General features: G+C 41.2%; 1 long non-coding RNA gene across 1 annotated transcript; it reads right to left on the minus strand.

Moving 5' to 3' along the window:
• Positions 1 to 8383: 8383 nt before the first annotated feature.
• On the minus strand, positions 8384 to 24738 carry LOC137370996 (uncharacterized). The gene is made up of 3 exons (XR_010975158.1): positions 24650 to 24738; positions 23431 to 23502; positions 8384 to 8446 (listed from the first exon to the last, which is right to left on the minus strand). It is a non-coding gene; the product is annotated as an uncharacterized lncRNA (long non-coding RNA).
• Between the last annotated feature and the right edge of the window lie 259 nt (positions 24739 to 24997).

Consider the following 24997-nt stretch of genomic DNA (forward strand, 5'->3'; position numbering starts at 1 on the left):
GGTGATATATGTGGCATAGCACAGTTTCCTACCCTTGGGTGCATCAGAGAGGTGACAAATGCCCTATTTCATTGTAGAAATGATTTAATCTACCTACCTGTAGATGAGGACAGCCAGGCAGCAAGGTCTGTGGTCTTTGGCACCATTGCTGTGTTCCCTAGAGTGCAAAGGGTGATTGACTGCAGTCATGTGGCCATTAGACCTCCCTGGGACCAGACTGCTGCATTTGTGAATCGGAAAGGCTTCCACCCTTTAGGCTGGATTTTAAGGATCCTTCAACGTTGGGATCTGTGGTGTGGGGGGGCGGGGAGGCCTAAAGATGGCCCTGGATGAGGCTCGCCATGGACCTCGACGTCGGCAGGGCCCGGCCCAATCCTCCCACCAGCGGCAGTGAGGTACTGTGGCTGCTGGGCAACGGGACCACAATTTGAATATTTAAATCAATTACAATAATTAATTTAAATAAAGTTACGTCACCTTCCGATGTCCCGCTGCAATCTTCAGCTTGGTGGCCGGCATTCCCATGCCATCAGATCTCCATCCGGGGAAATGAGGCGCAACACTGGTGGGGAGGTGTGGGAGGTAAGTTTATCAGTGCGGAGAGGGGCGTTGGGGACAGGGTCAAATTAACGTCATAGGTAAAAGTCAGGCAACATTTGTATATTATTTAGCATTTGGATACAGTCTTAGGAGGAAGATGGAAGTCCAGTGGACTCGAGATTATTTATTTTTCTCCACAAAAAGGGGATGGTAGGAAGGTTTGTAGTTTAAAGTTTATGCAGTTTGTGGGGGAAGGTCAGATAATAAAGTTAAGTGCTTTGGGGGGGTGGGGGTGAAAGGGCAAATAATTAATTTAATTGGTATTGGGGGGGGCAGAAGGGGCAAAATAAATGTTTTTACTTAATTTAATTCATTCTATCTTTAAATATTTAAATTAGCCAGTAGGACTAATGGCCCTTTAAAAATGGCATCAGCACCTGCACACAGGCAGCTGACGCCATTGCTGGGGACGGACAGCCCGCCCCCTCCACGTGATTGGGGGGGGGGGGTGGGCGGCCCACCCCGGCTATTTAAATGAGCTGCCGCGTTTGGAATCACGGCGGCACTTTGACGTGCAGCCTGCGTAGGCGAACCACCCTGCGGCAAGCTGATAAAATCCAGCCCTTTGAATGTACAACTGGTTTGTAACCACAGGAGAATAATAATGCATGTTTGTGCACATTTCCCAGGGAGCTGTCACAATTCATATGTTTTGAGGAACTCACAACTACCAGGAGTTTTTCAGGAACCAGCCAAAGTAGACAGATGCATCCTGAGTGACGAGGGTTACCTACTTTGTACATGGTTGATAACACCAGTGTGGCATCCCCAAAGCACAGCTGAACAGCGATACAATGCTGCTCACGCATCCATCAGAGCCATCATCGAACACACCATTGGCATGTGAAAATGCGCTTCTGCTGCTTTGACTGGTCTGGAGGGGCTCTTCTCTACGTGCCACAGAGGTTGTCACGAATAATCGTTGTCTACTGTGCCTTGCACAACCTTGCATTTAGATGCAGCAACATTCTGCAGGCGGAGGAACAGGGGGAATACCAGTCCACTTCAGATGAGGATGACTGAAGAGGGTGAGGAGGAAGACAACAAAGCCAATGATGCTTTTATAGATATTAGGGCCATGGAGAGACGTGCAAGGGACATCAGGGAAAATCTCATATTTGCACGTTTCAGCCAACATTAAGCCACTTCATCAAGGAACATTGTTTTCTTTTCTCCAACCAATCTCCAATCAACAGGGCAATAATAGGGGATTTTAACTACCCCAATATCAACTGGGATAGTTTAAGTGTGAAAGGAATTGAGGGAGCAGAATTCTTGAGGTGCATTCAGGAGAACTTTTTGGCCAGTATGTCGCAAGTCCAACAAGCGAGAGCACAGTTTTAGACTTCGTTTTAGGAAATGAAAATGGGCAGGTGGAAGGAGTGGTAGTGAGAGAGCATTTTGGTGGTAGTGATCACAATTCAGTCAGTTATAACATAATTATGGAAAAGGACAAGGATAGAATAGGAGTTAGAGTTCTCATTTGGGGCAAGGCCAATTATACAAAGCTGAGGAGTGATTTAGTGAAAGTGGACTGGAAACATCGACTTGAAGGTAAATCAGTGTCAGAGCAGTGGGAGGCATTCAATGGGGAGATTCAAGGGGTTCAGAGTAAACATGCTCCCACAAAGAAAAAGGGTGGGACAGCCAAACCTAGAGCCCCATGGATGTCAAGGAGCTTACAGGGTAAGATAAGACAGAAAATGAAAGCTTATGTCCGACACTGAGAACTCAATACTACAGAAAGCTGAGAGGAGTATAAAATGTGGAGGGATGAAATCAAAAAGGAAATTAGGAACGTTAAGAGAGGCCATACAAAATTATTGGCAAGCAAAGTCAAGGTGAACCCAAAGATTTTTTAATCAATACATTAAGAGTAAGAGACTAACTAAGGAAAGAGTAGGGCCCATAAAAGACCGAAAAGGTAAGCTATGCGTAGGGGCGGAAGATGTTGGTATTGTTCTTAATGAATACTTTGCATCTGTCTTCACAAAAGAGGGGGACGATGCAGATATTGTAGTTAAGGAGGAGCAGTGTGACATATTAGATATGATAAACATAGGGAGAGAGGAAGTATTGATGGAATTAGCATCCTGGAAAGTTGATAAATCACCAGGGCTGGATGAAATGTACCCCGGGCTGTTAAAAGAAGCAAGAGATGAAATAGCGGAAGGTCTGACCATAATTTTCCAGTTCTCACTGGATACAGGTGTGGTGCTGGAGGATTGGAGAACTGCTAATGTTGTACCCCAGTTTAAAAAGGGAGCGAGAGATACACCAAATAATTACAGGCCAGTCAGTTTAACCTCAGTAGTGGGCAAATTATTGGAATCTATTCTGAGAGACAGGATAAACTGTCGCTTAGAAAGGCACAAGTTAATCAAGAATAGTCAGCATGGATTTGTTCAGGAAAGATCTCAGAATCATAGAGTTATACAGCACAGAAACAGGCCCTTCGGCCCATTGTGTCTGTGCCGGCCATCAAGCACCGAACTATTCTAGTCCCATTTTTCCAGCACTTGGCCCGTAGCCTTGTATGCTATGGCATTTCAAGTGCTCATCTAAATACTTCTTAAATGTTGTGAGGGTTCCTGCCTCTACCACCACTTAAGGTAGTGTGTTCCAGATTTCAACCACCCTCTGGGTGAAAACATTTTTCCTCAAATCCCCTCTAAATCTCCTGCCCCTTACAAGATGGATACAGAACTGGCTCAGTCACAGAAGACAGAGGGTAACAGTGGATGGGTGTTTTTCTGAATGGAGGGATGTGACTAGTGGTGTTCCGCAGGGATCAGTGCTGGGACCTTTGCTGTTTGTAGTATATATAAATGATTTGGAGGAAAATGTAGCTGGTCTGATTAGTAAGTTTGCGGACGACACAAAGGTTGGTGGAGTTGCGGATAATGATGAGGATTGTCAGAGGATACAGCAGGATATAGATCGGTTGGAGACTTGGGCGGAGAAATGGCAGATGGAGTTTAATCCGGACAAATGTGAGGTAATGCATTTTGGAAGGTCTAATGCAGGTGGGAGGTATACAGTAAATGGCAGAACCCTTAGGAGTATTGACAGGCAGAGAGATCTGGGCGTACAGGTCCACAGGTCACTCAAAGTGGCAACACAGGTGGATAAGGTAGTCAAGAAGGCATACGGCATGCTTGCCTTCATCGGTCGGGGCGTAGAGTATAAAAATTGGTAAGTCATGTTGCAGCTGTACAGAACCTTAGTTAGGCCACACTTAGAATATTGCGTGCAATTCTGGTCGCCACACTACCAGAAGGACGTGGAGGCTTTGGAGAGGGTACAGAGGAGGTTTACCAGGATGTTGCCTGGTCTGCAGGGCATTAGCTAGGAGGAGAGGTTGGAAAAACTCAGATTGTTTTCACTGGAACGGAGGTGGGGGGGCGACATGATAGAGGTTTACAAAGTTATGAGCAACACGGACAGAGTGGATAGTCAGAAGCTTTTTCCCAGGGTGGAAGAGTCAGTTACTAGGGGACATAGGTTTAAGGTGTGAGGGGCAAAGTTTAGAGGGGATGTGCGAGGCAAGTCTTTTATACAGAGGGTGGTGAGTGCCTGGAACATGCTGCCAGGGGAGGTGGTGGAAGCAGATACGATGGCGACGTTTAAGAGACATCTTGACAAATCTATGAATAGGAAGGGAATAGAGGGATTATGGGCCCCAGAAGTGCAGAAGGTGTTAGTTTAGGCAGGCATCAAGATCGGCGCAGGCTTGGAAGGCTGAATGGCCTGTTCCTGTGCTGTTCTTACCTTAAATCTATGCCCCCTGGTTATTGACCCCTCTGCTAAGGGAAAAAGTCTCTTTCTATCTAACCTATCAATGCCCTCATAATTTTGTATACCTCAATCATGACCCCCCTCATCCTTCTCTGTTCTAAGGAAAACAACCCTAGCCTTTCCAGTCTCTCTTCATAGCTGAAATGCTCCAGCCCAGGCAACATCCTGGTGAATCTCCTCTGCACCCTCTCCAGTGTAATCACATCCTTCCTATAGTGTGGTGCCCAGAACTGTACACAGTACAGTACATTAACAGTGACTGCACTAAGAATGTAATACATTATCCTACTCCAGCCTAACCAGCGTTTTACATAGCTCCATCATAACCTCCCTGCTCTTATATTCTGTGCCTCGTCTAATAAAGGCAAGTATCCCATATACCTTCCTAACCACCTCATCTACCTGTGCTGCTGCCTTCAGTGATCTATGGGCAAGTACACCAAGGTCCCTCTGACCTTCTGTACTTCCTAGGGTCCTACCATCTACTGTATATTCCCTTGCCTTGTTCGTCCTCCCAAATGCATCACCTCACACTTCTCAGGATTAAATTCCATTTGCCACAGCTCCGCCCATCTTACCAGCCCATCTATATCGTCCTGTAATCTAAGGCTTTCCTCCTCACTATTTACGACACCACCAATTTTCGTGTCATCTGCGAACTTATTTATCATACCTCCTTTATTCATGTCTAAATCATTAATGTACACTACAAACAGCAAGGGTACCAACACCAATCCCTGTGGTACACCACTGGTCACAGGTTTCCAATCGCAAAATCAACCCTCGACCATTACCCTCTGTTTCCTGCCACCAAGCCAAATTGCCCTGGATCCCATGGGCTTTAACCTTCTTAACCAATCTCCCAACTCCAGAGCCTTGAGTACATAACCTAGGCTGATATGTCAGTGCAATACTCAAGGAGCGCTTCTGGTCCACCAATGCCTTGATGAAAAAGTTTTTATCCTTCGCCCTCCTTGGCCTTGCTCCTCCCTCTCTCTGTAACTTCCTTCTGTCTTACAATTCCCTAAGAACTCCAGCCTCTTATGTATGTTCCATTTCCTTTGTTCCACCATTTGCAGCTGTGCTTTTAATCATCTAGTCCCAAAACTCTGGAATACCCTACCTAAACCACTCTACCTCTCTGTCCTCCTTTAGGACACTTCTTAAAACCTACTTCTTTGATCAAGCTTTAAGTCCCAAGTCCAAATATCTAATATCTCCATTTTTGTCTTGGGGCCAAATTTTGTTGAATTGATCTGTTAATCTGCCTCAGGATATTTTACTGAATTAAAGGTGCTATATAAATGCTAGTTGTTTTTGTTTACTACCAGGAGTACAACTTCAGAAAATCTTTTCTGTTTACAGCAACCAACAGGGTCCAAATTGTCCTCATTACAGTTGGCAAATATCCAAATAATAAAAAGGAACACCCAACTTGTTGCATTGGCCTATTTATGTATCAGCACAGCTCAGTGGTAGTACTCTCAATTTTGAGTCAGAAGGTCATGGGTTCAACTCCCACTCTCAGACTTCATCACCAAATCTAAGGTAACACTTCAGTGCAGCAGTGAGACAATGATGCGCTGTGCTATCTTTCAGATGAGACAAACTGTGGCATTATTCAAAGTGGAGCAAGGGAGTTCTCCCATTTTCCTGGCGAACATTTATCACTCGATCACAGCAACAAAACAGATGATCTGGTCATTATCTCTCTGCTGATTGTGTGACATTGCTGTGAACAAATTGTCTGTCGTGTTTGTCTACATTAACAGTGACTGCACTAAGAATGTAATACATTAGTTGTGAAGCACTTCGAGATGTCCTGAGAATGTGAAAGGTGCACTACAACTGCAAGTTCTTTCTTCAATTCTTCATTATACCACTGGAAGTCAATTGAGTTTTTAGACTTAAAAACAGAAAATGCTGGAAATTCTCAGCAGATCTGGTAACATCTGTGGAGAGAGAAACAGAATTAACATTTCAGATCGCTGACCTTTCATCAGAACATCACGTTTAGTTTAGAGATACAGCACTGAAACAGGACCTCTGACCCACCAAGTCTGTGCCGACCATCAACCACCCATGTGTACTAATCCTACACTAATTCCATATTCCTACCACATCCCCACCTGTCCCTATATTTCCCTACCACCTACCTATACTCGGGGCAATTTATAATGGCCAATTTACCTACCAACCTGCAAGTCTTTTGGCTTGTGGGAGGAAACCGCAGACACAGGGAGAACTTGCAAACTCCACACAGGCAGTACCCAGAATTGAACCCGGGTCGCTGCAGCTGTGAGGCTGCGGTGCTAACCACTGTGCCACTGTGCCACCCCAACATCAACCTGAAATGTTAACTCTGTTTCGATCTCCACAGATGCTGCCAGACCTGCTGAGGATTTCCAGCATTTTCTGTTTTTATTTCACATTTCCAGCATCTGCAGTAATTCACTTTTGTATTAGAGTTTTTAAACTTGTCAGCCCAGTGTAAGTTGGAGGAATAGGAGCACACCTTCTGCAGCACAATAACATTTTCATGTATTCCATGACAGTTAGAATATGTTGTCACACTTTGAAATTTTATTGCCCTTTTTTTCCTAAGAAAGTATTTGGAAAAGATTGGCATTTGCATTTCGGGGTTTTAAAGCAAAGTGAATTCACACCTTTTTTTGTTAAAGGCAACACTGAGATGGAAGGTGGTTAAAATGCCACTGGATTAGGCATGAAAAGTTGTTTTCCAAAAGCTGAAGGCAATAAACAATTCATTAGCCTCTCAGCAATTAACATCTCACTTTCATTGTGCTGGGAGGTCCCTGGTCCTGGACGGTCAGTGGAGTTTGTCTGCAATAGGCCCTCTCCTCTGGTTATAAACAAAGGGGAACAAAAGAGACAAAACACACACTGACAGTCATGTTTTCAAACAGAGAGCTGCTCGAACAGGGGTCTGCAACCTGCACTCCCAACCTTTTCAAGTTGGATTGCATTAACATGAAAAAAGCCTAAAAAAATTAAGTCAAGAAAAGTAAGAGCTGTGTTTTTATCATGGGGATAAAAGGCTAATCATGATGTTGCACTCTACAGTTTCAAATGATTATGTTAACGAAAATCATTGTGCCCTGAATAAATCCGTTTGAGTGGTAAAACTACACCATGGTTATTGATAATGCCTTTGGTTCGGGGAACAGGGGGGGGGGGTCTTCAGGTAAAATAGGTTGCCGACCCCTGTGCTGGAACAAGCTAATGCCAGGCTCAGCATGTTAAAATGTCAGAGGGTAATTAGCAGTTATTTTGTTTAAATTAAGCCCAATGATGTGGAGAAACATTCTGACCCAAATTTTGCAGTCAGTGGAGAAGCAGTGGCACTGACCACTGGCCTCATAGAAAGCTGCCCACAAAAAAAATCCAGCAATCTGTGTGACACCAACTTCCCTTTTCCCAAGGGCCCTTTAAATAATTTAAAGGAGTCAATCACACTGATGTACTTTCTCAGACAGAAAACCAGGAACTTAATCCTTCACTTTTAATTTAAACTTTCAAATAGCAAAATAAGTAATTATGTTTGGATTGAGATAGAAGCTGAAATATCAATATTAACAAAAAAAATTAAAAATGTGTAAGTTATCATAATGGAGAAATTTGAGATTTCACAAATATAAAATTAGCCTTACAGGGCCAGTGAGGGTTTTTAGCAGTAATTATGAAGTTAGGAAGTCATTAAAAACCCAGTTACACCTCAATCAGCAAGGTGTAACTACTGCAAGGGTTTTCCAGCAACACGAACATCCGAAGACATCTGCAGACTCTCGAAGTTGCCGTCAGTTTCAGTGGATTAATGACGGCGAGCGCTCACAGTTTCAAGATCATTACCACTGGGCTCGCATGTTCATTATTTCTTATTAGGTGAAGATAAATTGTACTGAAGGAATCTGAAAATAATTGTTAGCCTGTTTATTTACTTTAGGTGAAATAGAGCAACTTACGATGCATATCTGGCCCTATTTTACAAAGCTTTTTCTTGGTCCGTCTTCAAGGTGCACACTAGGGCCTGTGTGAATGACACAAGAGGATCAAAAAAATATGATAATATTGTTATGCTTCAGGTTATTTATCCTATGGACAAATATTGAGGGGTATGCAAGACTTGCAAAAACGTGCAATTTTTACAAGAGAAATTTGCTGCATATTTTTTTTTTTTTACAATGAGCATTTAAACACACTGCAGATTTAATACAATTTTTTTTCTGCCCTGGTAAGGGTTTTAATTAGAAGTTACTTTGAGTTAAATAAACATTAGAAAGTTAAAGATAAATTGTAGGAAGTTAAACAGATGATATTCACCTCAACTCCCATGAAATATAGAAGGGCAAGTTAAACACCAGGTAAAATAAATCCTAAAATACATTTTCTGACAATTGCGCAAATCTTCTTAATTAGAGGTATGACAATTGTAATTCGGAAATGTTCCATGACACCAACACATAGCAAAAAGTGTTAAAATAGATGTTTAGAATTGTTAACTACTGTCAATTAACAATAAAACATTGATGTTATCTTGAAAAATTATACTGCGTGTTAAACAGGCAGCAAGGTTATCGTTTACACTTACTGTAAGAATTTGAGTTTTTAATTCCAGATCTTTCCTTGGGTTCAACCATACCATAAGTAGTCCTCGTACACCCGATATTCTACATTATACCCCCCCTTTCTGCTCAATTTCTAGTTTGAACTACGATCATAACAGAGAACTATTGCTCGAGATTACCAACGACTGAAATAAGATATGTTCTGCCATGTAAATTCTCAAATATTTTGGGAAGGTGGAATGAATAAGTCGTCTACCAAGACAACGCACAAGCTTTGAAACAAAGCGTGTTTATTTGCACAATAACTATAAATCAACCGTGTAAACATGCATTCCCCACGCACTCATCAGGTTATAAAGCCAATAAAAACATAATTATTTCTTCTCTAAACACAGGCTCTATGACAGAGGATTACCTTCGCTAACTTAACTCTGCAAAGTTAAGCTGGTTTAGACTTTAAAATACGAACAACCTTTTCTTTCTGGTTATGAAATTCACAAGACACTCTATGACTGCCTGTAAAAATCTCCCCTTTAAGCATACGAGATGAAGACTCTGCCGACGAAGCTATCAAGTATAGCGGGGGTGGGTGTCCAGCCAATTGCTAGCCCTTTCTTCAACAGCACCCAGAAATAGCTGTTAAGCAAAATTTACTGCCCTGATTGAGGTGAGAACTTTTTCTTTTAACTGGGGTGGGATTTGGGTCTGGACCCCGACATCGGGGTCAAATGGGATCACAATCCTTCACTGTGTGGGACAACAGTCATCAGGCAATGATTTTCCCCAAATTGGCCAATTAGTGGCCAGAGGGCGGGCTCCCCGTTCAATTAAGGGAGGGCCAATAGGGAGCATTCCAGCTCGGAAGAAGCAGCGGCCTGTGGTTCAGGTAAGAGAGAGAGAGAGGGAGAGGATGTCTCTTTCTTGAGACACCCTCTCCAACATTTGAAACTTTTAAATTATAAAATGCCCTCAGCGGCCAGGCCACCATTGTGGAAGGGGAACCCCCACAGGGTGGGCTGTGGCCAGGCAGGCAGGGAGGACATCAAAATCTGCTTGGAGCACTTGCCCCCAAGTCTGCTGCTGGGGGACTGCCTCCAGGCAGCTGGCCTCTTCTCCAATGCCTCAGCGGGCCCACAGGCCAACTGGAAAATTTCAATCGGCCTCTGTAAATGGCCAATTAAGGCCAATAAAATCCCCTCAATTGGCTACCCTTCTGACCCCATCCTGCCTCTGAAAAAATGGCCCGGTGGTGGGATGGTGCCAGGTTACTGGCCTGCCAGTTGACAGCATAAATTTCCACGTCCGCCCTCCACCATACCCACCCCCATATGAGGGCAAGAATTCAGCCCCTGAAGTCAGAAAATGTCCAGTCTAAGCACCTCCCACCAACTATGAATAGCATAAGATAATACCCTGGTCCAACAGTTATCACAAGGAGCCATATTCTCACAAATCATGAGCTGTTAGAGCATGTACAACTAATTAACTCTTCAAATCAATATGCATCTTGAGGAAAATATCATGAATGAATTGACAGGCTTAAGGCTGCTGGCTTACTGTTACTTACTGTACTTACAAAATGCTTTGAGTAGGCTTAAGAGTTAACCCCCTATATGCTGAATCAAGCATTGGCCATATATGTTTAAAAATCTAACACAGATGAAAATCCAATTTGCCAGACATATATAAAATACAATAAAATGTTCACATATGGCAGACCTGCTAAGACACTTTGTAAACATTTCATGGGATACAAGAAGTACAATGATGAAAAAATAGAGACTCAAACTGAAGAGTTATAAAAATTGACTTTACCTCTTTTTTAAAAAATGGACAATGCTGCAAAAGATGGGCACAGGTGTATTCAAACATTACCACACTATCTGTTTAGAACAAAGGATGTCTAACCAGGTTGAAAAGTGTCAATTACACCCATACTGAAATATTCCTGTATTGAATGGGTTCTACTGAAACAAAGAAGGTATGAAGTGGGAACATCATAACCTGAAGATTCTCATCCTGGGCCATTGTGTGAATATCATGGGGGAAAAGACCAAAGGGTGTCCTACCAGAAAATGATGTGACAAACTTTTTGCCTTAAAAAGGCATCCCTCGAGACAAAAAGAGAGAGAGAGACACCCAGAAAGAAGCATCGCCAAAAGCCTGTCTAAGAGCTGGGAGAAAATCCAGCAAGCCAGAAGGGAAGGCACCCTGCTGTAAATTCTACAATTTTATCTTGTGCAGCAGTGAATTGGAAGTGATCCTCTGTCTTCAAACTGAACTTTCAACCAAAAGAGAAATCTATAAACACCTCAGGCCTGCAACTAACGAGAACTTGACTTCAGAGAGAATTCAACAGGTCAACTGTGAACCCCAAAACACTACTTCACTTGAAAACCACTTATCCTTTTTCCTCTCTATCTGTCTCTTCGCGCGCGTGTGTGTGTGTGTCTGCGCATGCGCGTGAATGTATGAGTGGATGTGGGTGTGACCATTTCAGGATAAGGCATATTGACCAATAAACAACTGCCATTCTGCTTTTAAAACTGACAAGAAAACTGGTCGCTGTCTGTTTATTTGACAAAAACAAAAAACACTTGCTGCGGTCAGTTGGGAGTTGAACAGTGGGAACCACCCACACCCCACACCGAGTGGCTGTAACACCAATGATAATATTTACACTTAACAGAAACTATTACATTTCATCACCATTAAGTGGTGTTCTAAAGTTAACAGATAATTCTGACCTGTAACAATTGCTTGTCATGTTACCTGATAGCATCCAAATTATTCAAATTATCCTTGAGCAAGATTTGACCATTATTGGCCAGGATTTTGCAGTAAAAATAATGGTTGAAGCTATCAGTACTCACTGTATTAAACAGTACATTGGACAGCAACTTTCAGTGACTGTACATATACAGTTAAATGCTGAAATCAGGAAGCTACTGTTCAAGTTTGCCCTGCTCCTCTAGAAACTTTCCTATAACTGTATCTTGCTGAGGGACTTGACATTCAAATACATGGAAGGGTGTGAAGTTGGGGTACTTACCCACAAGTTGCCCACAAAGATGCCAAAAAATGTTCCTGGTTCAGACTCCGTGGGCCCATTTTTAATTCTGTCAGTGAATGGGTTTTGAGTGAGTTTAAATCTTGCTCTGTGTCTCTGAGTAAGGATACTTCAATATGATTGGTTAAGGAGATACACAGTTGCTCTCTTTGTTCATACAGGTCTCATATCCCCTGTAGAGGGCATCGCGCTGGAATGGATTTCTAATAATCGCAAGTTCCAGTGCAAAAGCCGACAAAAAGTAGGTGGGTAAGTGTAATCAACAGCTGGCACAGTTTGTTCACCACTGACTGCAAAATCTAGCCCAATGTAATAACTGTCTTAATTATAAACATGGTTGGGTTAGCAAAAGACTGTTAGAAGAATCCGTGGATAAGAGGAGGTCCAGTTCTCTGGATCATGTTAATTATGCCTTATCTGCACACAGCAGTATAAATACACAATGCCAATGTGCATATTCTGTATGGTTAGTTAGGATGTTTAAGATTACTGTTTTATTGGCTAGGGTGTTTTTTGAGATTAATGGTTGGTGATAAATGAAGTGAATATTACTGTTTCTATTTGTTAAAAGTAAGGACAGAATTTTACAACAGCTGATCCTCCTCGGTTTCCTCCCACAATCCCCATCAACATCACTCCAAGTGTCAAACCAATCAACATATCAGGTCAACAGTCTGCAGTCCTGCCACATCCAGTTATGAACAGCAGTGAACAATTAAGCAACTAATGGGAGATCAAAGCACTATGGACATTAACATCCTTGATAATGATGGAGTCCAACATGTTAGTGCAAAAGACAAAGCTGAAGTGTTTGAAACCATCTTCAGCCAGAAGTGCTGATTAGATGATCCTCTCTGCCTTTTCCAAAGGTCCCCAGCATCACAAATGCAAGTCTTCAGCCAAAGGAATTCACTCCACGTGCCATCAAGAAACGTCTGAATGAACTGGACACAGTAAAGGCTATAGGCCCCAATAATAGTCCAGATGCAGTACTGAAGACCTGTACTCCAGAACTAACTGCACTCCCAGCCAAGCTATTCTAGTACAGCTACAACATTCTGGAAAATTGCCCAGATATGTCCTAAACATAAACGAAAATAATTCCAATGATGCCAATTACAACTCCTGCTTCCAATCATCAGCAAAATTATGTCAGGAGTAATTGGCATTCCTTTCAAGTGCTATTTATTCATCAATAATCTAGTCATCAATGTTCAGTTAGGGTTCTGCCAGAACAGTTCAGCTACAGAGCTCATTGCAGACTTGGTCCAAAAATGAACACAAGAGCTGAATTCCAGAGGTGAGGTGAGAGTGACTGTTCTTTACCTCAAAACCTCTCTACCACCAACAAGGCACAAGTGAGAAGTGTTAGAGTCATAGAGTTATACAGCACAGAAACAGGCCCTTCAGTCCATCGTGTCCGTGCCGGCTAACAAGCACCTATCTATTCTAATCCCATTTTCCAGCACTTGGCCTGTAGCCTTGTATGCTATGGCGTTTCAAGTGCTCATCTCTGTTTCAAGGAGCACACCTACACACGTCTTATTCTAACAGTCTACACCCACAGTTGTCTGTTCAAGTGTGATGGGACATATGTTATGGAATACTCCCCACTTGCCAGGATGCGTGCAGCTCCAACAGCATTCAATCAACTCAATACTATTCAGGACAAAGTAGTCCATTTGATTGACAGTCAGTCCATTGATTTAAATATCAGCTTCCTCCTCCATCAGTGTGCAGCGGCTACAGTGTGTATTATCTCCAGGATGCATTGTAGCCATTCGCCAAGCTTCTTTGGCAACTCCATCAAAGTGTCAACCTAGATTGACAAGGGCAGCAGGTATATAAGAAAATGGTCATCTCTCAGTCCCTCTTGTTAAATTCCAAAAAGCTTGCTGTGGAAGGAATAGAGGGATCTTGGGGTCCATGTCCATAGATCGCTCAAAGTTGCCACCCAAGTGGATAGGGTTGTTAAGAAGGCGTATGGTGTGTTGGCTTTCATTCACAGGGGGATTGAGTTTAAGAGCCGCGAGGTTATGTTGCAGCTCTATAAGGCCCTGGTTCGACCACACTTGGAATATTGTGTTCAGTTCTGGTCGCCTCATTATAGGAAGGATGTGGAAGCTTTAGAGAGGGTGCAGAGGAGATTTACCAGGATGCTGCCTGGACTGGAGGGCATGTCCTACGAAGAAAGATTGAGGGAGCTAGGGCTTTTCTCATTGGAGCGAAGAAGGATGAGAGGTGACTTGATAGAGGGGTACAAGATGATGAGAGGCATAGATAGAGTGGATAGTCAGAGACTTTTTCCCAGGGTGGAAAGGGCTATCACCAGGGGGCATAATTTTAAGGTGATTGGAGGAAGGTTTCGGGGAGATGTCAGAGGTAGGTTCTTTACACAGAGAGTGGTGGGTGCGTGGAATGCGCTGCCAGCGGTGGTAGTAGAAGCAGATACATTAGGGGCATTTAAGTGACTCTTGGATAGGTACATGGATGATAGTAGAATGAAGGGTAGGTAGTTAGTTTGATCTTAGAGTAGGTTAAAGGTTCGGCACAACATCGTGGGCTGAAGGGCCTGTACTGTGCTGTACTGTTCTATGTTCTATGTTCTAATGCTGGAGACTATCTTTACTCAATTTCACATTTATTGTACAGAGTAAAAGCATTACAAAACATATAGCTCCTCACTCAAAACATCCACCAGTCTCAGTAAGAGTCTCCTTATAAGTGTTCAGGTACAACCCCAATCAACAAAAGGTTTTTTTTGGAACTCAGAACTTAGAATTCTGTGTGTTTTAATAGCCGAGGAAAGGATTTTTGCTCAGTGAAAGACACCTGTAAATAATTGGAATTCCTGAAATGTTTTGAAAGGAGTTTCATAACAAGAGTTGAACTTTATGGGTGCTTTGAAAGGAAGTTGAACTTGTACAAGGACAGGAATGCCAGCAATTTCAAGGAAACCACAGGGGTTTAACCTTTCTTCAGAGCAGCTTTTGAGTGATGGGGGCGACACGGTGTCTGGACATGTGACCCATGTTCAGGAAGGTTCTTTTTACACCTTGGACCCTTTAAAAAGCCTGTGAATTGGACAAAGGGCAGGCATTCTAAATCTTTGATTTGACCAGCCTGAACCAAGAGAGAAAAACCCAGAAAGGGGTTACTTCTCTCTGTAAAGGAGACTTGCATCTCTTGAAAAAGAATCCTGCATTTGGAAGGTGACAGATTCCTATTGCCTCCAGTCTCTGAAGAATTCCTGCATCCAGAGTGGTTCCTGTTGCCTCCTCTGTTTTGGGAGATCCTGAAATCTCAAGAAAGCTTCTCCAGCTAGCCCCAAGCAGACCGGTTGCTGCATCCTTGCTGAAAGACCTATGTGACGCCTGCTGCAGACAAAATGCCTTGAAAGCCTCCCCATCACAGACTGTTCATCAACCTCACGTGGAGAGACTTGGAGCGGCATCTGACTATTCGACTCTGGGAGACCTCACCATACTGAAAACATCCTATCAGAATGTAATAAACTCAATTATTTTTATTCTTCCCACTATTCCTAAGAAACAGCTGTAAACCAAAAATCTTTTATCCCCTGTTAACTGTGTTTTTTTAAATGTATGTGTGTGTGCCTGAGGGTTAAGGAAATAAGGGTTTTTTCATATATATGGATTTATCTCATTAGTAGTTAAGACCCATTATTTATTTTGTAATAAATAGATAATGTTGGTGTTTAAAGAAACCTGGTTTGGTGTGCTTTATTCTGGCAGGGGGTGGGGGGGTGGTGGTGTGTGGAAATAAAGAGTTTAATGTGGCTATTCTTCGGTAAGTGGGAAACTTTATTTGATATGCCATGACCTGTGGAGTAATGGGACTGAATTAATAGTGCATTACTCCCGCCTTGATCGGAACAATATAAATAAACAATTGCTCCCCAATTAATCAATTCCCTTCTTTATTTATAATAAAACTTAGATTAACATGCTCAAACAACATTTCAAAATAAATTCTATATTATGTACAAAGAATTAACATGTTCAAAGAACATTTCAAAATAAATTCCATATTAGTTATAAAATATTACACTGCAAGATGCCCCTCCACTAGCACCCAACAATTTCTTTCTACTCGTTATTTCTTTTTGTGAAACAATCGGATAACTGATGACTTGCATCTATCCATTTAAGTTTGGAGATTTCCTATCTCTCCAGCATTTAGTCATAGTGTCACAGAGAGATACAGCATTGAAACAGGCCGATCGGCCCACCGAGTCCGCACCGACCATCAACCACCCATTTATACTAATCTTGCCTTAATCCCATTTTTCCCTCTCACATCCCCACCTTCCCTCAATTCTCCTACCACCTACCTATACTAGCGGCAATGTTTTACAATGGCCAATTTACCTCTCAATCCAGCAATGTCAAAACTTAGTCTTTTCTCAGTCACACTTTTTGTAGTATACATTGTCCCACAAAGAACGATTATCCACATAACATTCAATGGGTATCCTTGCTTCAGTATGTCCCTTGTTCAGAATTTCACCTGAAATATTTGACAAATAGAACCCCATATCCAATGCCTCTACAAAACCCAGTCGTTCTGCATCAAATAACCCTTTTTATTTTCTTAGCCTCCCAAACTAAAGGACAACATTTCCCATTTTCACCCATCAGAAATATTATGAAACCAGCTGCACTTAAATACCCATCAGGATGATTAGCATGTTAATGACGCTTCATGTTCTTTGGGGGAACTAAGGATGGGAACTTCAGTATGCATTTCTCCAGATTTAATTTTTTTAATGTTTGATTTGCCCTTAAAACATTCTCAACTTTCAGATACTTCATCGTACTTAGCTCCACCACATCAAAACTAGCATCTGATCTAATCTGAGTGCACAACCAGTTCAACTGACCAATCATGCTTTGCATTTGCAATTGCTCAGTCACTTGCTTAGATATAGCATCACCTTTCTCTGATGATCTACCACGATTAACCAGAATGGGAGTAACACTCTCTAAATATGATTATTGGTTTAAAGTCATTCCTGACTTAGTCTGCTTAATATCTAAACCAACATATTTAAAGGCTCCACAAGCCTGATTCCCAATTCTGCCCTAATCTTATGAATAACATATTTTTCAAAATCCACAGCACCATCCCATAAGAAATCATCAACGTGCATCATGAAGATGCCTGAAAGTTTCGCTTTATGATGCCAATAAAACATTGCAGGATCTGCTTTTAGTTGAACACAACCAATTTCAACAAAACAGATCTCACCGAGAAATACCACACTCTGGAAGCATCATTAAAGTCATAGATGCATTTGTTCAGTTTCCATAGTTTTCCTTCTGCATCTGCTGCCTCTTTAGGCACTTTCAGAAACTTTTCTCTCTGAAAAGTATCACCCTGCAGAAATGTGGCTTTCATGTCAATGAATCTACACTCCCATGAATATGTGGTCAAAAGAGCTAAAAAGATTTTCAAGATTACTTTTCCAGCTGTGGGAGAGTCCACTCCAACATCAGTATCACCCAGTCGCTCTTCAAAACCCCTTGCAACTAACCTCACTTTAACCTTATAAGACCCATCAGGAAAGACTTTTTCAGTACAAATCCATGTATGTGACAAGGCTGGCTTTCCCCATCTGGTGCCTCAGGATAAATGCCAAGCTGTCTCCAACTCTCTAATTCCTTATGTTTTGCTTCTCTTATTAGTTTATCCTCAAGCTTATCGGCAGCCACTAAAACTTCACGATCATGAGGACTTCTGCTTCTAGTACTCTTCCGAGACTGCTCTCCAGCCTTCGTTTCATTATGGAATCTGCATAAACTATGGCCTCTATTAGCACTTTGATTTCTTTTGGGACTTCTGCTATAAGATCTCCCTCATGCATTATCGAAGGCTCTTTCTCCAATACGGGATCGTTTCCTGATGCAAGAGTCACTTCCAGACCCACTATTAGAACTTGTACTGCGCTTTCTTACTCTCCACTCTTTCATCCCATTCTGCCAGTCCATGGACTTTGCTTCTTGGCCATCATCTTGAACATTCAGCCAATATTTAAACTTGTCAGTAGATATCCTGCATGTCCCACAATTGTTGCATCCCTCCATTTAATCGAACCTCTGGAATATATGTTACCCGAGTACCTACTCGGAGCAATTGTCCTTTGGATGCGATAGCTCTTTCTTGAGCTTCATGATCGCTCACATTACTATCCAACCCTTGATCTACCTTATACTTGTCCTCAGGACATTCATCACAAACACATAATCATTTGAGGTATAAAGTGCCTCGTTTCCCTCCAACAGCTGCTCAGATTCTGAGATTTTCTGATCACCCCCACCTAATCGTGCAGAATGAACCTTAGTATTTTGATTTCCACGCTGGATAACTACTGTCATTACTTATTACCTTCCCAGGGCCCTTCCATTCCCTATGACCCATCTTTTATAATACACCAAATCGCCTGAATTAAATTCTGCCTCAGGATGCTTCACAGCTGTCCGAATTTTCTCAGAGACCTTGGCCTCGAAGAAAGCCCGTCTCCCTGCATGTAAAGCATTCAAATTTGTAGAAAGAAATGGAACTAATTGTAGTACTTTCTTAAGCAGGAGGACTGTTACACAGTACAGAAGGCAATTTGGGATTTTGCCTACAGACCAATTGATAGGGACTATATCCCCCAACCATCTGAAGCAAATTCCTCGCATGAACCACCAGTGCCAAAGCAGTTGTCAACTTGCAGTTTGGTTGTTCAGCTAAGATGTTATGCAGCATTTCATCAATCACAGTGATTCCTTTCGCAGAGCCCAATGTTGAAAGGACTTTCAACTGCGGTATTCATAACCATAATGTTCATGTTTTCACACTTGTCTCTGAACTCGGCAATGGCAAATTCACCTCCATTATCAGTCAGAAACTTAGCTGGTGCCCCAAATCCAGGCCCTATTCATTTCTCCATGATTTTATCCATAATCACCCTTATGTCCTTGCTATGTATTATGATAGAAAAAAGTAAATCTGGTTGCTGGGTCAACAAAATGTAGAACGAAAATATTCTTGTCTTTGTCCCATACCTTTAAATCCATGGCAACTACCTCATTAAAGTCACATGCCAATGGAAGGACATGATGCATCCTCCGATACCTTTTACAGCTTTCACACTTATCACCAATCTCTTCTATTATCCTCATATACTCTTCATCAATCATACCTGCATCCTTTTAGCAAGGTTTTTAATCTTTGACAGGAAGGGTGAGAAAATTGTCTGTAACTTTAAAACAATTTGCTATTCATCTCTCTGATTCTTATTACCTGATGCCATTAATACTCCTCTAACACTCTGACTGGAAACATCAGGTTTTGTTAAGCGGAATACAATAATGCCCTGACTGGGTAAACTGCAAATTTACTGACTTTCCAAGAACAATTGCCTTATCATGCTCCACATCAAGTTTCATTTGTGCCTTTTTCATTGAAGGTTTACTTAACAGTAAAGATATCTCACCAGAGACTAAATCAGTATTGATAAAGTGGCTTACTCCAGCTATTTTACATGGAATTACTACTTTCTTTAGTGACTTCAATGTGTTGTCATCACTAAACCGAAAGCTGGTAGTACTTTTATACTCCTTAACCTTGTGTTGATCCTCACTACTGACTGAATTCAGATAACATTGTAACCAATCAGTTCCACATAGTGTCAATGTGCAAGCACGATCTAATACAACACAGTTGAAAGAATCCGCAACGTCACATTCATCATAGAACTAAAACTCCTTGTGACTAGTACAATTCGTTTAGATTCATCAGTCTCTTTCTCTTCTGCCTCAGAATTCCCTGTGTCATTTTGAGGACTCTGCCCCACTGCATTGGGCAGTTCATTGCATCATGATACTTTGAGTCATACTTAAATCACCTATTATCTGTTCCTTGGGCATTCCTGGGATTTATTTGCCATTGATTGCTGTTCCAATTCTGTCTTCTGCTGTAGCAGTCAGACCTGCTAAAGGTGCTTTCATCCTCATTCCTCCTGTCTTTAATTCTTCCATTGTACATATGCCTGCATCCAGTATCTGGACCATTTTGAAATCCAGTAAACGTTGAGTCCTCCATTCTTTGTGTCACTGCAGAATGCCATGTTTGTTTTCCCAGGAAATGACATCCGATCTAACACAAGAACAGGGAGTGTTTTTCCAAGAACCAAACCCCAGTTAGAACCAGGAACCTGTCAGTATGCGACACCTTGCACACCTTGCAATTTAAATGCTAGCACTGAACCAGGGATCTCTAAATTGAACTTCCTCAATCTTCTATACAGTCTTTTAAAGTCCATGATATATTCCTCCAATGAATAACCATCTGTTTTCCAAAATCTATCAAAGTCTGACCATTTCTCATAGGCATTTAATAGGTCATCTTTCTTGGAAATTTCATTCAAGAATTCGAACAGAAGATCCAAACTTTCATCGGTATCCATCTGACAAGCATCCAGATCACAAAATATTTTACTTCTGATTTTTCTTTTGGTAGTAAGTGACAATGCCAAGGCCATACCGTGTTTCCTCTTTGGTACGGACGCAACCCATGTCCACATATCCACATAATTCGTCCACTGGTCATATCGTTAAGACGCAGAACATTGGAGGGTAATCATACCCTCATAATTTACACTTGCTTTCTGCCATATTTGCCACAATGGCCTGCGAGATTTTAGTTTTCCAATAAAAAATTTTTTTAGTTTCCAACCTTCAGATTTTGGTAACCATCCTCTGCTACCATGTTAAACTCCAGAAAGCTTGTTGTGGAGGGATGATGCTGGAGCCAATCTTTACTCAGTTTCACATTTATTGTATAGAGTTAAAAGGATTACAAACAAGTAGCTCCCCACTCAAAACCTCCACTAGTCTCAGTAAGAGTCTCCTTATAAGTAGTCAAGTAAGACCCCAAACAACACCTTCCACCTGCATATAATTAAACAATTGATACACAATTAACACCCCTCCAAGTCACACACCATTTTGACTTGGAGATACATTATTCCTGCATTATTGTTGGGTCAAAATCTGAGAACTTGCTACCCAACAGCATGTGGAAGAACTTTCACCACATGGACAGCAGTGGTTCAAGAAGAGTGACCACCATCACATTCTCAGGGGAAACACTGGCTTTGCCAGTGATGCCCACATCCCAGGGATGATTAAAAAATGTTTTACTTCACTCCACATGACATTAAGAAATAGCTGATCAAACCACGCAAAGATTGCAAACTGAATAAAATTTTATTGATTGCTAAAGTCTAGGACATCTTTATGTAAGTTGTTGCAGTACAGCTATGACATTAATACCTACCCAACTATGTGGAAATTTATCCAACATATATCCTATACACAAAAAAAAAGTAAAACTCTAAACTGGCCATTTACCACCTTATCCTCTCCTGGCATCCATTGTTGAGTTTCCCCAAACAACAGCTTACGGGTCACCATTGACCAGAACTTCACTAAAGCACTTAGAGTGCTTTTAATATTGTTACAACCAAGTGAGGAAGGGGTCTCAGGCCCCCCCTGTCGCCCCTTCTCTAGTTTGACGACAATAGGGTTTATCCTTTTTTTTAAACACAGTAATTGAACTTATCACCTCAGTGAGCATTTGCTCCTGTTCCTCTAATGTAATTACAAAAGAACCAATCAGACAGGTTTTCTTGAGTTTAAACAAGAAAGATATAAATGTATTATCCTTAACACTCTAAACCGGTTAAAATTACTAAAATATGCTACACATCCACGCACACATTCACACAAGAGTCACATGCACAAATAAATTACAGAGGGAAAAACAGAGTTGGGTGGTTGGAGTAGAGTCTGTAATAAATGGAATTTAAATGCACTTTATCAGTCCCAGAGTCCTTAGGTGAAGCTGTAGTGCTGAAGACCTCGCTGGGCCACGTGCACAGTTTGGGCTTGCTTCTCAGGGCTTAGGAAGGCAGAAACGGGGGTTTTGATGGTCTATAGACTTGGCTTTACCAGTTGCAGCTGTGGCTTCTCTGGATCTGTACTGGAGAGTGGGAGAGAGAGCGAGAGAGAGAGAGCTGCTTCCTTGATGGCTTCTCAGTTGCTGTCCTACTTTTTGACTGACAAAGCTTTTCCTCTCCAGAGCCGCACAGCAGTCACATGACATTCCCAAAACCTCTTTGTTGAGTTAATGAGGCCCTTCTGGAAAATTCTCTGAGATTCAAGGCGCCAACCTTAAGCTGTTCAGTCACACTTGGAGGGGGTGTCAATGGCTCTTGTCGACCGTGTTGACAAAACCATTTCAGGTAATTTAATCGACAGCACTCCATTGTTCTGGCTAGGTTGAATCAGTCATGCTGTCTCCCATCTAATCCTTTAGTGTTTCAAATGTAAATTTCAGTGGCCATCTTAGCTGCCAAGTTTTAAAAGAAGTTATTTGTAACAATTTCCAGCAAAAGTCTAAGGCAAGGTTCCAACCGATGAAATGAATTTTTTCCCGTTTGGCATGTGGGTTTTCATGACACTATGTAATAGATCCTGAAACTTGCAGTACTACCACACTTTGTGCCCTCGTCCCAATGCTCCAAATTCTGGCATCCCTGTTCCCAGTCAGAGACTGCCATCCTAGTGCTACCACGTTTCAAGTCCATCACCAATACTGTAAATTAATGTCCCTGGTACTACTACTTGGCATAGCACCCCTGTTATCATAATACTTTTAATATACTATGCACAACATCACAACAGATCTGTTAGATTAAAAATTGTGTATGGAACATACTTCCTGTAAATGCCATATTTATCTTCTGTAATATTTTCCCCATCATATTTTGTTATTAAACAGTTTATCCTCCAAATCACCAGGAGTATTTCAACAATGACCTATTAGAAATACATTAAAAGTCCTGCACATAGTAAGCACTTCCTGTAAATGTTGCACTTACTGGAATAATCACCCCATGACATTTTATTCATAATATCTCTATTGTTACAAAACATCATGTCCTCTGATTTGTTGTAAGCAATGCTGTGGGAGATCGGTATATAGAATATCTCAACCGCAGACTGTTTTGTTCTGCAGGTTATTTTTGATAACCTTATAGTAATAATGTCACACCAATTTATCCAGCAGTGTGAATATTATTATGTACAAAGCACAAAGAACGTAGTGACAATTGCATCTGCAGCAATGCACAGCGCAGCACAAAAACTAAACAAAAGTGAGACCAAAACCTCCATATAAATAGACAGTATAATAACATACCAAGTAATTATATCAAAGATGTAATTTGATTTGGGGTTCAGCTGTCAGTTATAAACTGCTTGAAATGCATGGTTGTAGTTTATGATGTTATTGAAATCCCACCTGATTGATTAATTTGATTCACTTCATCAGTTACTGCCTTGTAACCCATTCATTCCTGTTCCTTCAGAGTTTCTAAATTCAAAAGAAAACAAACAGAATTCTATTAGTTGATCGAATTTGATGCCCTTTGTGAATATGTTGGCATAACATATACAACTAATGACTTGCACTTAAATCATATCTCTTCCAGTTTTGTTGACTCAGGGAAAGAAATTTTGATTCATTCATTGTGATATTTAATCACCTATAGTTTAATTAACAGGTTCTATTAAGAAAATAAAGAAACGTTAGTTTATCATAACAATGAAGAGTTGTTTTCACATAATTAGTTTCTTAAATTGGCTGTTCTGAGTAATATATAAATTTGATATCTTATAATATAAAATTAAGGTAACCTCACATCATCCTATTGCTCAGAATGGATTTCCCTCTAATCTGAGGCCATTCTCTTTTAGTGACTCAAACATATTAGTGATAGATTGTCTCTGCACGGTGACGAAACAAAAATAAGTGCTGTAGTTAGTTTTGATCAATCCATGATATTTTCCCAAATAGGACTAACTTGTTGGTGTGGAGGTTGGAAATGTGTATATAATACATGGTATGTTGAGAGGTGATAATCAACTCGTAATACATCAAATTAATTTGCAGTGCTTCACTTCACATATGGCACTATCATCAAATATTGTGGGTTTTTTCCCAACATAGTGCACAACGAGATGGAGAAGGCATTAACTACGTTACTGAAAGAGGGAATGGTGAGAAGACAGGAACGGAAAATGGATTGATGGTTCGTGCAAAAGACCGGAAATCACACAGTTTCTTGAGAACCTTTGGCACAAGACCTTTTTTCCATTACAAATAATTAGAATTAATCTGAGGCTGGATAAGATGCTCAAGTCAGAGTTGGAAAAGAGAATACATATGGTGGAACTAATAGTTCTAGGGAGACCAGGTAAGACTGAAATGAAAAAAAGCCACTCAAATAAATAAAAGATGGCGATCAAGTGCCGAGACATGAAATGGAAGTATGAGGTGTATACGGCCTTGTTAAGAGATTAGAGATTAAAAAGAAAACCTTTACATGTAAAAAAACATGCGAGGTTGTAGTTTAATAAATATGGGCATAGAGCACAAAAGCAAAGTGGTAATGCTAAATATTTACATATCATTGGTTAGTGTACAGTTAGAATATTGTGTCAAGTCTTTGGTGCCATACCTTCAGAAAACTGCCAAGGCTTTGGAGAAGGATGCAGAAGAGATTCACCCATCTGATGCAAGGATGAGAGGCCATCATTACGAGAAGGAAATAAAGAAACTGGGCTCTTGTCCTGAGAATAAAGAAAGTTAAGAGAACATCTGATAAAGGTGCTCAAAATTATGAGAGATTATAACAAGGCAAATCAGGGAAAACTATTTCCACTGGTAAGTGAATCAGTAACTAGAGGGCAGATATTGAAGATCTTAACCAAAAGAACAAAGGGAGTGATTGAGAATTTTTTTTAGACAAAGCGTTATTTGAACATTTAACAAGAAACAGTTAAGGGAGCAAAGTCCATAACAGCTC

This window comes from Heterodontus francisci, chromosome 6 (assembly GCF_036365525.1).
Source record: "Heterodontus francisci isolate sHetFra1 chromosome 6, sHetFra1.hap1, whole genome shotgun sequence".
Classification (NCBI taxonomy): domain Eukaryota; kingdom Metazoa; phylum Chordata; class Chondrichthyes; order Heterodontiformes; family Heterodontidae; genus Heterodontus; species Heterodontus francisci.